Source organism: Eschrichtius robustus, chromosome 18, assembly GCF_028021215.1.
Source record: "Eschrichtius robustus isolate mEscRob2 chromosome 18, mEscRob2.pri, whole genome shotgun sequence".
Taxonomy (NCBI): domain Eukaryota; kingdom Metazoa; phylum Chordata; class Mammalia; order Artiodactyla; family Eschrichtiidae; genus Eschrichtius; species Eschrichtius robustus.
Window position 1 is genome coordinate 81,544,389 of NC_090841.1, and position 14,578 is coordinate 81,558,966.

The window sequence follows — 14,578 nt, forward strand, 5'->3', positions numbered from 1 at the left end:
GAAAACTTTAAACATAAAATTTTTCTTTGCCCGTTTGGGCCTCCTCCCTCCTCTTTAGTCTGTGCTGTGCATCTGCATTGACCAGACCTCCTAGGAGAGAACCTTCCCTCTTGATTGTGTGAGGGGGTCACAATGACCCACTACTCACTTTGGACGTGCAGACCTGGATTGTGTGAACCGTCAATATGTCACTCGACTCTAACCCTTCGTCTCAGAAACGTACCTAACGGTGCTTTGACCTCGAACGGGCGAAACAGTCTTTAGAACTTTCTGAGACTCTTCCCTGGGTTGGCTCAAACAGAATTTTCCATTTCTTTCTTCGATCAATAACTGAATAGGTTTTTTGTCGACATAAGAAAAGGCGATTTCCTTAGCCTCTTAGTTCTTTTAGGGAAAATGCCCGATGCTATCACAGGTCGAAGGTGGATCCACAAACCAGTGCCCAGTGGCGCCCACCTGAGCCAGGCGAGTCCTCGCAGTCAAGGAAACACATGGCTGTGGGCTCGGGATCATCCCGTCCACTCTTCTGAGAAGTCCTTCCTGGGCAGAAGGAGGAGGACACGGTGACCTCATCTCCTGGCTCTCCGTGCGCCAAGGAGCGTGTCAGGAGAAGAGGAGCCTGGACCACCCCCAAGCCCCTCCCCCACGAGCAGCGCTCGCTCTGGGGGGCGCGGCTCACCCGCTGGCGGCCTCCCTGCCCTTCCCGGAGGGCAACGCGCTCGCCTCCCCGGGTGCTGAGCTGCAGGCCCTGCTCCAGGCCCGGCCGCTTCCCTGGACGTCCTGGGGGCAGCGGGCACCGGGGGTGGCCGTGCTGGGGCCCTGCCTCCCGCGCCCCCCGCCTCCTGTCCGCGTGGCGGCCCCGCGTCTCCCCGGGGAGCTCTGCCCAGCCCACCGGGCACCTACGCGTCCTGGGAGGCTGCTGGCTTTGCCCCAAGCCCACCCAAGGGGCTCTCCCCGCGGGCCTCTGACCGAATCTCGCCGCACGCAGCTCCTGGCCCTACGGCTGCTTCCTGACGGGAAATTCTGCCCCCTTCGTGCAGCCCTCAAAGAGCCGAGGACGAGATGTGTGATGAGCGACACATTTTATTTCCTTTCTTGAAATTATTTCCAGCTGAATAATAATTCTCTCAAAGGAGAGAATACCACAAAATATATTTAGTAATTTTTGTCTAATGAATCATTTTAGAGTTATTTGTACACACAGGAGGATAAAACAAGGAACACTGAATCAACAGCCGAGGGTTTATACGAAATCAAATAATTAAAAGATCGTGACCAAATGGCAAAGACGCCCTCATTACAAGAATAAGAAGTGACGCTGAGTTTGTACACTTCTGAATGATGCCGTTCCCGGCGGAGCATCTGAAATAAAACGCGCTCTTGTGATTCCGGCGATGGTGTCTCCTCTGTGAGCTGCACGTATGTACATGCGGGGCTCGCGGACGGGTCTGTAAACAGTCGGAGCTGTAAAGCACTGAATCGAGGTGAAGGTCAACGAGCTACTCAAATACGCGAAAGTGAACGTCCACTAAAACGCTGATGTAAACATCAGCCCACCCACTTCTGCAACAGTTGTTTCAACCCGGGGGGCTCGAGGGTCTTTCTTTTGTAGAGAAGACTGTCACCCTCCGACTTTACGGTCTAGGACAGTGTGACGCACGCTGACATCCCAGTAAATCCTCAGGAAAAATCACTGTCGGTTCTTTCCTGTGGGGTCGCCAGGCACAGGCAAGCAGAGGGCGGTGTAACCTGCAGCCGTGATCGTGGAACCTGGCCCCTGGGGCTGCAGACTCGCCTTGCGCCTGCCAACGTCGAGGGGAGCTCCGTGTACACCTTTTCCGAGGCTGCGATCTGGGTGGATTCTGGTCATGTTTCCACCACTTGAAGTGATACCACCAGCTGCATCTCCAGTGGACGTTCTGGTCTATTTAAAAATAGCAACAAAACGCTCCTGCTTCTTATTTTAAAAAGGGAACACCCAGTGAATATAGTACTTTTATCTCCTCCATCTGTCATCACGTTCTTTGCCAAACGTTGCCTCAAATCCTTTGTGGAACAAAGTAGAAATAAATAAAGAGAATAAATCAGATGGGGCCACCAGGTGCGGTTCTGGGAAGGGAACTTCCAGCTCCAGCAGAGATGCCGGCTGTGAGCAGGCGTGGTCGAGGGACGGAAAAGGCCCAGGGTCCGGGCCTCTGCTGGGACCCCTCCCTGTGCTTTTGTCCAAGGAGCCTCCTGGGTTCTGCAGCTCCAGGGGGCCGACCCCGAGCCTGGTGTAGGCTTTCCGAGACTCCTGGCCCCCTGCGGGGGGCAGCCTGGACCCCCGCAGCCCACGTGCTGACCACCCTCCCGGAGGTGGGCCGGCCCCGTAGCCAGCGACCTCGGTTCTGTCCACGCTGGCTCTCAACTGGTGGGAGTGAAACTCAGCAGGTGAGACGCCCACCCCAGGGTCCCTATCCCAGAAGTCGGGGTCATCATCCAGGTGCCCAGACACTGGACACGGGGCAGCACTGTGGGTGCAGGTAACTCTCATGCTGCAGACACCCCTGGCTGGGCCCCGAGCACTGCCTGCTCTATGGAGGGGGGGACGCATACCTGGAGGGGTGACCGAGGGGGGCCCCCAAGCGGCCCTCAGACGTGCCCAGTGTTGACGCAGAGGACATTTCCAGTCTGCTGGATGTTAAGTTAATGGCCTGGTTGGAGAAGGGGGGGCGGCAGGAGTGAGCCCCTCCCTGGATGGAGCACAGCTGGCTGCACAGCTGCTGCCTCCACCTGGCCCCCTGCCGAGCTCAGGGCCGCTCGGGCCACCACGCCCGTTCACCCCTCAGCAGACCTGTCCTGGGATGAGACGGGACAGAGCCAGTTCTTACCCAGAGCCTATCAAAGCTCAGGTCAGAAGCCTTGTCTCTGCAAGTGAACCTTCAAATCGGAGAGCAAGGGAGGGCGGGCACCCGTCAGGGGAGCTGCTCTAGGACGAGCAGGGATCCTCCAGGGAATCACTCAGCTGTGAGGGCAGCAAGCATCACGGAACCTCAAAGAGCAGAGCACACTTTCCGCAGAGGGATGTCATCAAAAGCACAGCATGGGCGCTGGGGGAGCCCCACCCAGCTCGCCTGGACCCCCGTGGCCCCTGGGACTGAGCCTCCCAAACGCCAGGTTTCAGGCCGCTTCATGGCTGCGACTAAGGTTTCAGCTGCACACGGTGTGACCCTGTGTCTGTGCCTCAGGACAGAGGCTGAGGGAACTGCTCAGAGAACTAACGGCAAGACAGTGACAAAATCACCTCCAGGCAATGTGATGACCGACCAGTGGTTTTTATTTCCTTCCTTGTCCTTCTATACAGTGTTCAAATATTCTAGACAGAAAGTGCATCGTCTAAGTGATGGAAAGAGCTGGAATTGAGCAACGTCTCTGGCGGGAAACACTCGGACGCTGTGCGGGAGGGCAGCAGGGCTGGAGTGTGCGTTCCGTCACCGACCTGTGCCCCGTCCAGGCCCTGCAGGACGCGCAGGCCCCGAGGAGGCTGCTGTGATGATGGTGGGTCAGACGAGACCGGGTTACTTTTCTCACCAGTTTCTGAATGAAAGCATCCTTGGAATCGTGCACCTGAAAACAGCCTTTTCACGGCTCTGACGGTCACTGTCGTCTGGAATCGACTCCCCCTGGTTCGCTGGCTCCGGCCAGGCTGGGGGGACAGAGGGGCCACACCCGGATCCCAGTGTCTCCCTGACTGTCAGGCGGCTGTGGGGTCGTGGACGCAGCCCCCCACCCCCCGGTGGTCACCATGTCAAACTGAAGCCCTCTGACTCTTTCCAGGACGGGCAGGGCCACTCGGGGCCACTCGCCACCCCGGCCGTGTCTGAGCCAGGAGGGGTCACGTCGGCACCTGCTGGTGACCCCGCAAGAGGCAGAGTGCCCTCAAAACCGAAGGCCGCGCCCCAGGAGGGGACGGGACAGATGCACAGGAAGTTCAGCCCCGAAGGTCAGAACTTCCTGTGCAGAGACGGGCGTGAGCCTGACGCCCGTGAAGACACCAGCTGTGGGCAGAGTGTCGCCGACGTGGCCAGAGTGTGCTGGCCGCAGGGCTCCCGTCCTCCCAGGGCCACTCACGACAGAGGACACGACCCTGCAGACCGGGCGCCGGCGCTCAGAGCCGAGGGTCACCGCGAGGAAGGAACGGGCGTGCGGCCTCGGGCCGCTGGCTCCCGTGAGGGCCTCACTTTGGAAGCGCGAACGTGTCGTTGGCCCTGAGGATGGCTGGTCTAAAGGACAGCTCGAAGGACCTCTGGTCTCTGAAGCTCTGGGCTCTGTACTTGGCCAGGTGTGCGCCCCTGCCACCGCGTCCGCGTCCCTGCGTGCCCCTCCCCGCCCCGGGGGTGTCCGGGGGCCCCCCCGGGGCGGGGGCGCGGGCCAGGCCGCGGCCCCCTAGTGCGGCCAAGGGCACCGCAGAGCCTGGCGCTGGCCGGGGGCCGGGGGCCGTCGGGCTCTCCCCCTGCCCGCGTGGCTCTCCGCGACCCCCCTGGCCACCCCTGGAGGCTACTGGTCTCTGGGACGCCTCGTTTTTGCCTGCGGGGGGCGCCACCTCCGCTGCCCTGCTCACGGGCTGAGCCGAGTCAGGGGGGGCCGTCCTGCCGGCCTGGGCCTGGGCAGGGTGCGCCGGGCTCCCTGGGCGGGGAGGAGCTGGGCTCTTTGCAGCCAGGGCGCCACGTCCCGGAGGGGGGCCCTCTGTGTGCCTCACCCGCTGCCTCTGCGGCCACTCTGGGCTCTTCCCAGTGCGCCGGCCGGGAGCCTCTGTCGGGGCCGCCGGGTCACCGTCCACAGCCTCTTGGGCCCCACTCGAGCGGGCCTTCTCGCCCCAAACGCCTTCTCCCTTCCTTCCAGGACCGTCCAGACTCGCAGCCCCCGGGGGCCCCTCTTCTTGCCCACGGTGACTTTTTCCGTCGCCCAGGCCGGCCCTCTCCCCGCCCGCGACTTCCCTGGGGGCCTGGAGGTCGGGGTGTTTCTGGGCCACCCGCCCCGCCCTCGGCCCATCCGCCGCTGTGGACGCGGGGGGAGGCTGGCGGGAAGGCCCGGCACTGCCAGGAAGCTGTGCCCCGGGTAAGATGCACGGCCCGCCCTTGGCCTGCGGGTTCTCAGAAGGTGGCGGCCTAGTGCCCAGCGTGCGGCGCGGGGTCCCCGCCACCTGGCTCCCCTGTGGCACCGGGACATCCGGGGCTGGAGTTGGGGGCTTTAGGCTGCCCCCCCGAGGGCTCTGCCACACAGCGCCCGAGATTCTGCCCCCAGCTGCCACCTTCCTTTCGCCTGCAACCAGTTCACCTGGAGCTGCCACGTGGGGCTCGACAGGCAGGGTCTGGGCGCCGGCGGCCTCCCGAGGGGGGGCGGGTAGGGACCCCGAGGCTCCGCACACGCTGTGGCCCCCGGGCTGGCGATCAGGCTTCTCGGCCGCGAGACCTGGGCCTGTGGGCCGGGCGGCGCCCCTTTCCTCCTGCTCCTCGGCCGCCCTGTTTCCGGGGCTCAGGGCATCACCTGGCGCCAGGGCTGGGGGACTCCTGGAGGCCCCTGCAGCCGTCACCCGCCCAGGGGCTTTGACACTCCTCGGCTGTGTCTGTTCATTTAAGGAGCTCACTCTGTTCTCGCCAGGACCATGGCTGGCGCTCCCTTCAGCCGTCAGCGGGGGCCGGGCTGGCTCCGGGGACGACGGGGGCCCCCTGTGTCCTTCCTGCTCACGCGGGGGGCTCTTGTCCACTGAAGGCAGATTCTCAGGCCTCCTCCCGTCCTGGGCCGGTGCTTCTGGCCTCATGGAGACACTCACCCCGCTCCTCCTGGGAACCCTGGGCGCCAGCGCTTGCCGACCGCCAGGGGCACAGCCGGCGAGTCCCCCCCATCGGTTTTCCGAGGCCGCGGACCGATGTGATGAGGTGCCGGCGTCACCAGCCGGCCTTTCCTCCCGTCCTGGCAGCAGAGGCGTCTTAGAACTCAGCTGGGACGCGTCCTCTCCCCACATGTCCTGGTGCTTCGGGAGCCTGTGTGAAGTCCCAGTGCTGCGTCTGGTTTCCTTTCCTCCAGGGGAACTTTTCTGCGGTTTCGTCATGGGAACTGCCTCGGGGACGTCTGGACCATGGCAGGCAGCACGCGGCGGAGGCGCGAGCGTTGGCTGTGCCCCTGGGCCCTGCTGTGGCAGGGCGGGCGGGCTCAGACCTGCCGGGCTCAGTCCTGCCGACGACGGGGCGCCCCGGCTTCCACCCTGGGCCGTAGTGGGAGGTGGGGCGCCTGTATTTCCAGTCACACCCTCTCCTCCCAGAAGACGCCAGCCTTGGTCTTCAGGGCCTGATGCCCTCTGCAGGGTGGCAGGAGGGGGCGGCACCGTGTGGGCAGCTGGGAGTCTGGCCGCGAGCCGCGGAGGCTCCATGGCCGGCTGTGTGCGCCATGCGGCCTGGGCGGCGTGCGCCACGAGCGGGGGGATTTGCCCTGGCGCTCTCTCTTCTGGGCAGTTCTCCTGCACAGCGAAGAGGGGCTCTGGCTCCGAGTCTGCAGTCATCCCTTCCGTTTCATCCTCTGAACTGCAGACGGTCAGGGTGACTTCAGGGGCAGCCCCTGGTCCGCCCCCCACGAGCCCAGGCCGGGGGCCCAGCCTTGCTCCCCTCGCCCCCTGGGCAGCCCCCGTGCCGCCCTGGCTGTCCGGTCCCGGTGGGCTCATCACGGGCTCGCGGCCAGGAAGGACTTCACCCCTGGGGGAGGCGGGAGAGGGGGCCGCCCTGGGGACACACTCGGGCCCCGCACCTGGGACCACTGTTTCCGGGCCGTCCCTGGGGGCGGTCGCCCGGGGCGCGGAGGGCTGCCGGGGCTGCCCCCACCCTGGCGCTAGGCTCCCACCGGGCGTCTCTCTCGCGCGGGGGGCCGTGCCCGTTTCTCCTCTGGGCGCGCGGCGCAGATCCGCGCGGGGGACTCTGGCGCCGTGGGACATCCAGCTGTGGGGGCCGCAGACGACGGTGGCGATGCTGAAGGGCAGCAGGGGCTCGGCCGAGACGGCCAGGAAGCGGGCGGGGGGCGCCCGGATGCAGGTGCTGGCCAGGGTGGCCGTGCGGAGCACGCGGCGCTCGGGCCGGTGCAGCGGGCTCCGCGGCAGGCGCCTCTTGAGCTCGTCCGCGCGCAGCGGCAGGAGGCCGGCCTCCGCACAGCGGCAACCGCTCCGCCCAAACGTCTCCCGCAGCTTGGCCAGCGCGGCGCTCCGCCTGCCGCCCACCTTCGGCAGGGGGCCTCCGGCGGCTCTGGGCGGCTCCGCGGGAGGCTTCTCCTCGGCCTCCTTCTCCTCCGCGGCCAAGAACACCTTCAGGATGCTCTTCACGGAGCTCCTCCCGGCGGGGAGCCCCCGGGGCTTCTCGCGACCCAGCGGCTCCTGGCCCCAGGCGGGGCGGCCGGCTCCCTCCCTGGCCTTCTCCAGGAGCTTGTGGACGGTGGCCGTCACCAGGCTCCTGCCGGGGCCCTGCCTGTCCTTGAAGATCAGCCGCCCCACCTCCCGGGTCCTCTTGAGGCACGGCTCCCGGCCGGTGCCCATGAACTTGGCCTTGAGGAGCTGGAAACGTGTGGGTCGCCGCTGGGCGTCCTGGGGCTCTGGCGCCCGGCTGGTCTTGCTCACCCCGCCTTCCGCCCTCCTGGCAGGAGGAGGCTCCCGGGGCCCGTCCTCGCGGTCGGTGATGTAGACCAGCAGGTTGCTGAGGATGGCTCGGGCCGCCGGGTCGCATGTCACCCTGCTGACCTTCTTCTTTAGGGCTTGGACATCAATGGGCGTCTTATTGCTGCAAATCCTGCCGCTCTTGGGGCTGTGGGGAAAAGAATGAATCGTCACAGATTTTATCATCATTTTTTCCTGGGTGGCTCCTTGGAACATATCTTATGGGACAATCCCATTTAAAATACCCCAAGAAGTCCAGGAACAGACGCCTGGGCGCCAAGTGGCTTGGATTCTAGTGTATCCCTGTGGCAGCCTCGGAGAGTCAGGGTCGCCCACCGCCTAGAACTTTGGGTCACTATTTCCTTTTCTGTTAACTGGCCATTGTTTCTGACCCGTACCCTCTGCAGGGCTTTGGAGAGCTGACACTAAGTGGCTTTGGGAAAGCGCTTTGGAAAACTACTTGTATGCATAAGGTATTTACATATTTTTTTGTAGTGGGCATGTTTTTCTTGCATAAGTTAGGAGAAAAGCATAAAGAGTTTACATTCTCTGTGTGTTCTCTGCTTTCCTCTAACTGTACTGCATTATATTCTGATTCAGTCCCAAGGGTGCCATCCCCAGAGCTGACTCTGAGAGCAGCAAGGAGTGAGACCCCAGGCCCTGGGCGGGTCAGGCAGCGGGAGACTCAGCTGTGGGGCGGGAGCTGGGGTGCGGCCCCCAGAGCAGGAGGGAGTGGGCTTCACTGCCCAACAGAGGGGAGGAGGGCTGGGGGCACTGGCCGGGACCTGCCCTCCTGAGCCCCCTCGGGAACACTCCCAGAGAAACCCCAAGGCTGAGGGGTCTGAGCCCTCACCCTCCGTGGCCCTGTCCCTGAGACCCCTTTCCCCCAGCCCAGCCGCTGACGGGGCTGTGAACTTGAGGGTCCAGGCTGAGAGGCTCTCCCCTGAGGGCGCGTCTGCCGAGCACTGACAAAGCCGGAGCCTCCTGCCTGGTGGGGCTCCCACCTCTCCAGACGGTAGTTTGGCAAAGACGTGCCCAGAATTGCAGCCAGCCATCAGCCCGGCTAGCTGTTTATCCCAAAGAGACGATCAGGGCGCAGAGCAAAGATTAGTGTGCTGCGTGTGACACTGGAAACGGGACACATCCTAAGTGCCTGACACGGGGCAGGGGGCCTCAGAAAACGTCACATCTGAGTTTGAGGGAAGACAGTCTACAGCAGGAAAGTGCTCAGGACGCAGCCGGCGGAGACACAGACCGAAAGCAGGCTGGAAGGGAACGTGCGAACATACTTTTCTTTCTGTACTTGGCAGAAGAGAGAGCTCTGTTTCTGGAAGCGGCACACAAACTTCTTTTAAGAGCTGTTAGGAGCGCTTCCGTGATGGTAGGACAGCAACGGGGCCCCTGCTGGCCTCACCGCCTGACGGGTGAGCCCCTTGGGTGAGCCGGGCGCCCGTCCGCTGTCTGGGAGTGGATCCCGGACGGACAATTACTCCTTTCAAGGAGCGAGGGCGAGTGAATGTAACCGCAGAATTTTTCGTGGAACCCCGAACTCACCCCGACGCAGTGAACCCGTGCGGAATGCGGCTGCTCCCGTTACCCTCACATGCCGGAGGACCTGCGCGCCCAGAGCGAGGTGACCCCACCAGAAGCCCCAGCTCAGACGTCTCAGGGACCCAAGACCTGCATTTGCAGCACGTCCCCTGGGAGCCGCTTTGAGAACGGCCGGGATGGAGTGAGAGCTTTCCAACCTCAGACAGCTGTGGGTTTGACCCCGACGTGGTGGACGAGGCTCCTCCAACAAACCCAGAGCTGAGCCCACTGAGCCCTGAGGTGGCAGGGCCGGCGCGGCGGCGGGGCGGCCACAGCCGAAAACAAATGACAGCTGGATCTGGGGCCGCACCGGGAATCTGAGGGGGTCGGGCTGTGCTGAGCCCCGGCCAGAGGGGGACGTGCCCTGGGCTCGCTGAGCAGCCAGGCTCCAGTGCACTGGCCCTCGACTGGTCCCAGCTCATTCCCACCCCAGGGCCTGAGCAGCCTGCGCGCCGGGCGTCTCGTGTCCCCTGCTGGGGTCCCGGCCTGAGCACACAGCCCCCAGGCGCCGCCCCCAGCACATCCCGGGGGTGCCTCCCTCTGTGTGCTCCTCATCCTTGCCTGAGGCCTGGGTGCAGCACAGAGCACGTAGAGTGTGGCTTTGCGTGGCCCCCTAGTGGCACACAGGCTCCGCGCGGGGAGACTGTCCCTTCCCCGCTTTCCCAGGGCTCACAGCAGCACCTGTGGAAGGGCCCTGGCCTCCGGGTGTGTCCCGGAGCGCCTGCCCCGCCCTGCACCTTGCCCCCGCCCGCCAGCCTCTCTGCCCTGCTCTCTTCCGCTCTCCTCGAACTCTGGCCGTGCTGTGCTCTGTCCCAGCTCCACGCTTTCCCCACACTGAGCCTTCTGGCCTGGCACAGCCATGCTCCTGACGAGCTCCTATTCATCCCTCAGGACCCGGTTCTGATGCCCCTGCTTTCCCAGCGGCCTGGATGCCTTGTCCCCACTGGTCCTGTGAGGCCTCTTAGTGTCCCCTGCAGGGTGACAGTCCCAACCTCTGCACCCCGAAGTCACTGAGTCAGAGTGGACGGCAGGCGATCTCCCCTGGGGAGGCGAGGTCCTTCTGTCCAGACTTCAAGTCTGCCTGTCCGGCCAGACTTGAAGGCAGGCCCAGCACATTCTTTTGGGACCTCCCTGCACCCAGGGCACCTCGGGCCTGGGTGAGAGTTCCCACCCATCACGGGGGGTCGGCCCAGCCCATCTCGGCCTGGTCAGCGCTGCCTGGAGGACCGGTGGGCCCGTGGCTTCATGTCCAGCCCCTGGCGGCATGGACGTGACCAAGCCCATCCCAAGACAGGAGTGGAACATATTTCTCTCAGGGGCCAATCTAAACAGTAGGGCTGCAGCAAACGTTCCTCATTTAGTCCTGTCAGTAACTCTGGCTCCCGAGAGGTCACTTGAAAACACAGGGACATCAGAGTCGCTGTTGGCGACACACCCCTTCCCATCCCGGTCACCAACCGGACCCCCTTGGCATTCACCGGTGGGGCAGGACGCAGACCCTGCGTTCCCAGCTGAGGCCCTCCACCCCATCCTTGTCCTAAAACGGCAGCAGCGTCCAGCACCTCTGGGGGCCTGTCCTCTCCACGGAGGCAGCCTGTCCTGCTGCATCGAGGGCCTGGTTGGCCTGGGCCTGCTCTACCACGCGTCAGCACATGTCCTGGGGCAGCGACTGGATGTCCCCCGGCCCCCGTGTCCCCGCTGAGGTACGGGGTCTCCTGGGGCACAGGGCTGGCCGTCCCGCCGCCCTGGCAGGGGCACTCTCTGTGGCACTGAGACCCCCTTCCCCACTCGCAGCCATGACCTCCCTCCAGGCTGATCCCCTGCGCCCCGAGAGCACGTGTGCTGCCCCAGGACACACAGTGAGTTCACATCTGCCACGCGGCCATGCTACCTAACGTCGTTGCACGGACACTCTTCCCCCAGCTGTGGGCCTGGGGGTCGGGGGGCAGAGACAGGGACACGTCACCCCCTTGTCCTCCCGGCCTGGGGCAGAGATGGCAGCTGCTCACTCGGGATGCGGAAGGGGGACATCCGCGCACCGTGTCCTTCTGGCTGCGGTTCTTCCCACGTCCCCGTGGAGCCGCGAAGGCCAGGGGGACAGCGACCTTCCGAGCCACCCCTCCCCCAGCGCCAGGCGGGGCCTGCACACAGCAGGCGCTCCATAGATGCCTCGCCTCCACTCGGAGGAGACAGGAAGGAGGAGAGGCTGTCGTCCCCCGTCTCTACGGGCCGTTGGCGGGGAGCTGGCGGGCGGCTGTCACGCTGACTGCAGGCCCCAGCTTGCACACCCCTCATCAGTAGCGGTTCCCCCACCGAAGCACAAATGCACATCTATCGACTGCGCTGTACATTTCAGTGACCAGGGAGCTACCGGCTGAAACTTGCCAATGAATCAGAGTCTGACAGCCTGAACCTCTGTGTTTCCTGGAAATAAGCCTGGATAAAGGCTGGTGGGCGCCCTCCGGGCCGGGGCCCGCGGTCCTGCTCCTGGGCCTTCCAGCCTGGCCCTGGTCATGGTGCACAGAGGGCCATCCATCCAACCGGCTGCCTGAGGCCCTGAGGGTTGGATGCTATTTCAGGACCTGAGATTTAAATAGCGGAGTGTTCTGGGGACACTCCCCTCACGTCTAGTGACAACTACTGCTGGGTGTGCGTGTCTGTGTGTGTGTGTGTGTGTGTCTCTATTTGTGTCTGTGTGTGTCTGTGTGTGTCTGTGTGTGCCTATGTGTGTCTGTGTGTCTCTCTATTTGTGTCTCTGTGTGTGTGTCTTTGTGTGTCTGTGCATGTTTATGTATGTCTGTGTCTCTGTGTGTCTGTGTCTCTGTGTGTGTCTATGTGTGTCTGTGTCTCTGTGTGTGGGTATGTGTGTGTGCATGTCTATGTGTCTCTGTGTGTGTCTGTGTGTCTGTGCATGTCTCTGTGCCTGAGTGTCTGTGCGTGTCTATGTGTCTCTGTGTGTGTGTCTGTGTCTCTGTGCATGTCTATGTGTGTCTGTGCGTGTGTCTGTGTCTCTATGTATCTGTGCGTGTCTGTGTGTCTCTGTGTGTGTGTCTGTGTGTGTCTCTGTGTGTCTGTGCGTGTGTCTGTGGCTCTGTGTGTGTGTCTGTGCATGTCTCTGTGTGTCTGTGTGTGTGTCTTTGTGTGTATGTGTGTGTCTATGTGTGTCTGTGTGTCCATTTGTGTCTCTGTGTGTCTTTGTGTGTCTGTGTGTCTCTGTTTCTGTGTGTGTGTAAGTGTGTGTCTCTGTGTGTGTCTGTGCGTGTGTATGTGTCTGTGCGTGTCTTTGTGTCTGTGCATGTCTATGTGTGTCTCTGTGTAGTGAGAGGGAGAGAACGCAATGCAGCAAACGGGGCCCAGTATTAGTACAGTAACAGTGGGTGAAGCTGGGTGAAGGGTATATGGATTCTTTGAGCTGTTTTGTGACTTTTGTGTGTTTGAAGTACTTGAAAAGAAACGATTAAGATGGGACAGGGAGAAAGCAAAGCCACCCTGAAAGCACAGATGGCCCTGGGCCAGTGGGGACACTTGGGACCCTGGAGGGGGTCTCTGGGTTTCCCCTGGGCCTGTGCCCCCAGGGGGGCTGCAGTTCTGAGAGGGCCCTGTGGTCAGGCTCCAGCCAGCGAGTGTTTACTCGTTTGCGTCCCCGGGGGGCTGGTGGTTGAGGGGAGATGCCCCCGGGGCCGGACACGGGCTCTGGCCGGGTGTCATCGGGCACCAGAGCCTGAGCGCCATCCAGGGGAAGCCACGGCCAGTGTGTGGCCCGGCGCCGGAGCCACTCTTAGTGACGGGGGCGCGTGGAGCCCCCCGAAAGCCTCGAGACTGCCATTTGCCCCACGTTGGTTTCGCCCTGTAGCATCCGGGGGTGCTCGCGTTGTATTTCTACCTCTTAACTGGAAATGAGCCAACACGGGAGCGATTTTTACTCCACTGCTCCCGGTGTCCGCGCTCTTACCTAAGAGTTACTCCCACCTTTGGGGTGAATTTCGGTGATGAGGCTTTAAACCCCACGTTTGGGTGAAACGTCAAGCTGGGTATTTCCTGCTCCATCACGTGGCATCTGGTCCGTTTTTCCCATCCCGTCTGCTCCGGGTGCTGGGTTCATAATTCACCGAGGGCTCTGTCTGCAGATTCGGGGCTGTGGTGAAGCCTCGACGGGTCCGGGAGGCCGGCGGGGCGGTCAGGGAGCGGGAGCCCCTTGTCAGACGGCCTCTCCCACCCCTGAACCCACAGCACGGGGCGGTCAAGCACCGCCGCGGAGCCTCCCGCTAAGGTGGCCCGGGTTCAGGGGTACGCCTGGTGGTGAGGCCGCTGGACCCTGCTGGACCCTCCGAGGGGGCCCTTCTGATCCTGCCCTGCGATTCAGCCCCGAGTGGCTCCCCCGACCTCGGGGGGCGGGGGAGGGGACATCATCTGGCTTCCAGACATGAAAACGCTGGGAAAATGATGGGAAATCTAATGCACAATCTCTTAACCAAAGAGTCTGGGGACAGGAATTAATTGAAAGCGGCCTGAAGTCTGGAAACTCACCGCAGTGCAGGGCGTGCACCTGTCCCTGGGGACGCAAACCCTTCCCGCCGGGCACCGCTGAGACGGGGGTGTGGCCACAGATGCAGGAGGGAAACAGCATGATGGCACATGCGTCCATGGAGTTTCAGGCAAGAGTTAAAAAAACTGAGGGGGACACGTGTGACGACATAGAAAAATATCCAGAAAACCGTCAAGTGAAAAATTCCCAAAGCAAATCGTATGTAATGTGTAATTCCTATTTGTGGAGGGAAGTCGTGTGTGTGTGTGTGTTTGTGTGTGTGTAACACACAAATGCATGTATGCAAATTCCCCCCTTCCCGGCCGTATGTGTAAAGAACTTTCTGGAAGGACACGAAGGAATCGTGACCCACGGTTTCTCTGGTGCCTGGTGATGTGAGTCAGGGTGAGGGTTTGGAGGAACCCTGCTTCCCACATGCCCCATTTATGGGGTTGAGTTTCTGAAGCTGTGCGCAGGTATCACTTTTCTAATAAAAAATGAAATCAACAAGTGTTAAATTTTAAAAAATTTGAGTAGGTATGGAATTCTCGTCATTACTTTTTATGGTTTTGTTTTTCTCTTCAACTTTTGCATTTCTCTGGAATAGGAAAAGGAAATGGGGAGATAGTTTCACTCTTATTTTATGATGCTGGTGAATTTCTATTCATGTGTTTTAATTTATAATCAGTCTATAAGTAGACTCACTCCCTGATTCTCAGGATGGGTTTAATTCTCCTACATCGTCACTGAGGTGGAGACCAAGTGGCCTCCGATCCAGCCGCCCTCATCCT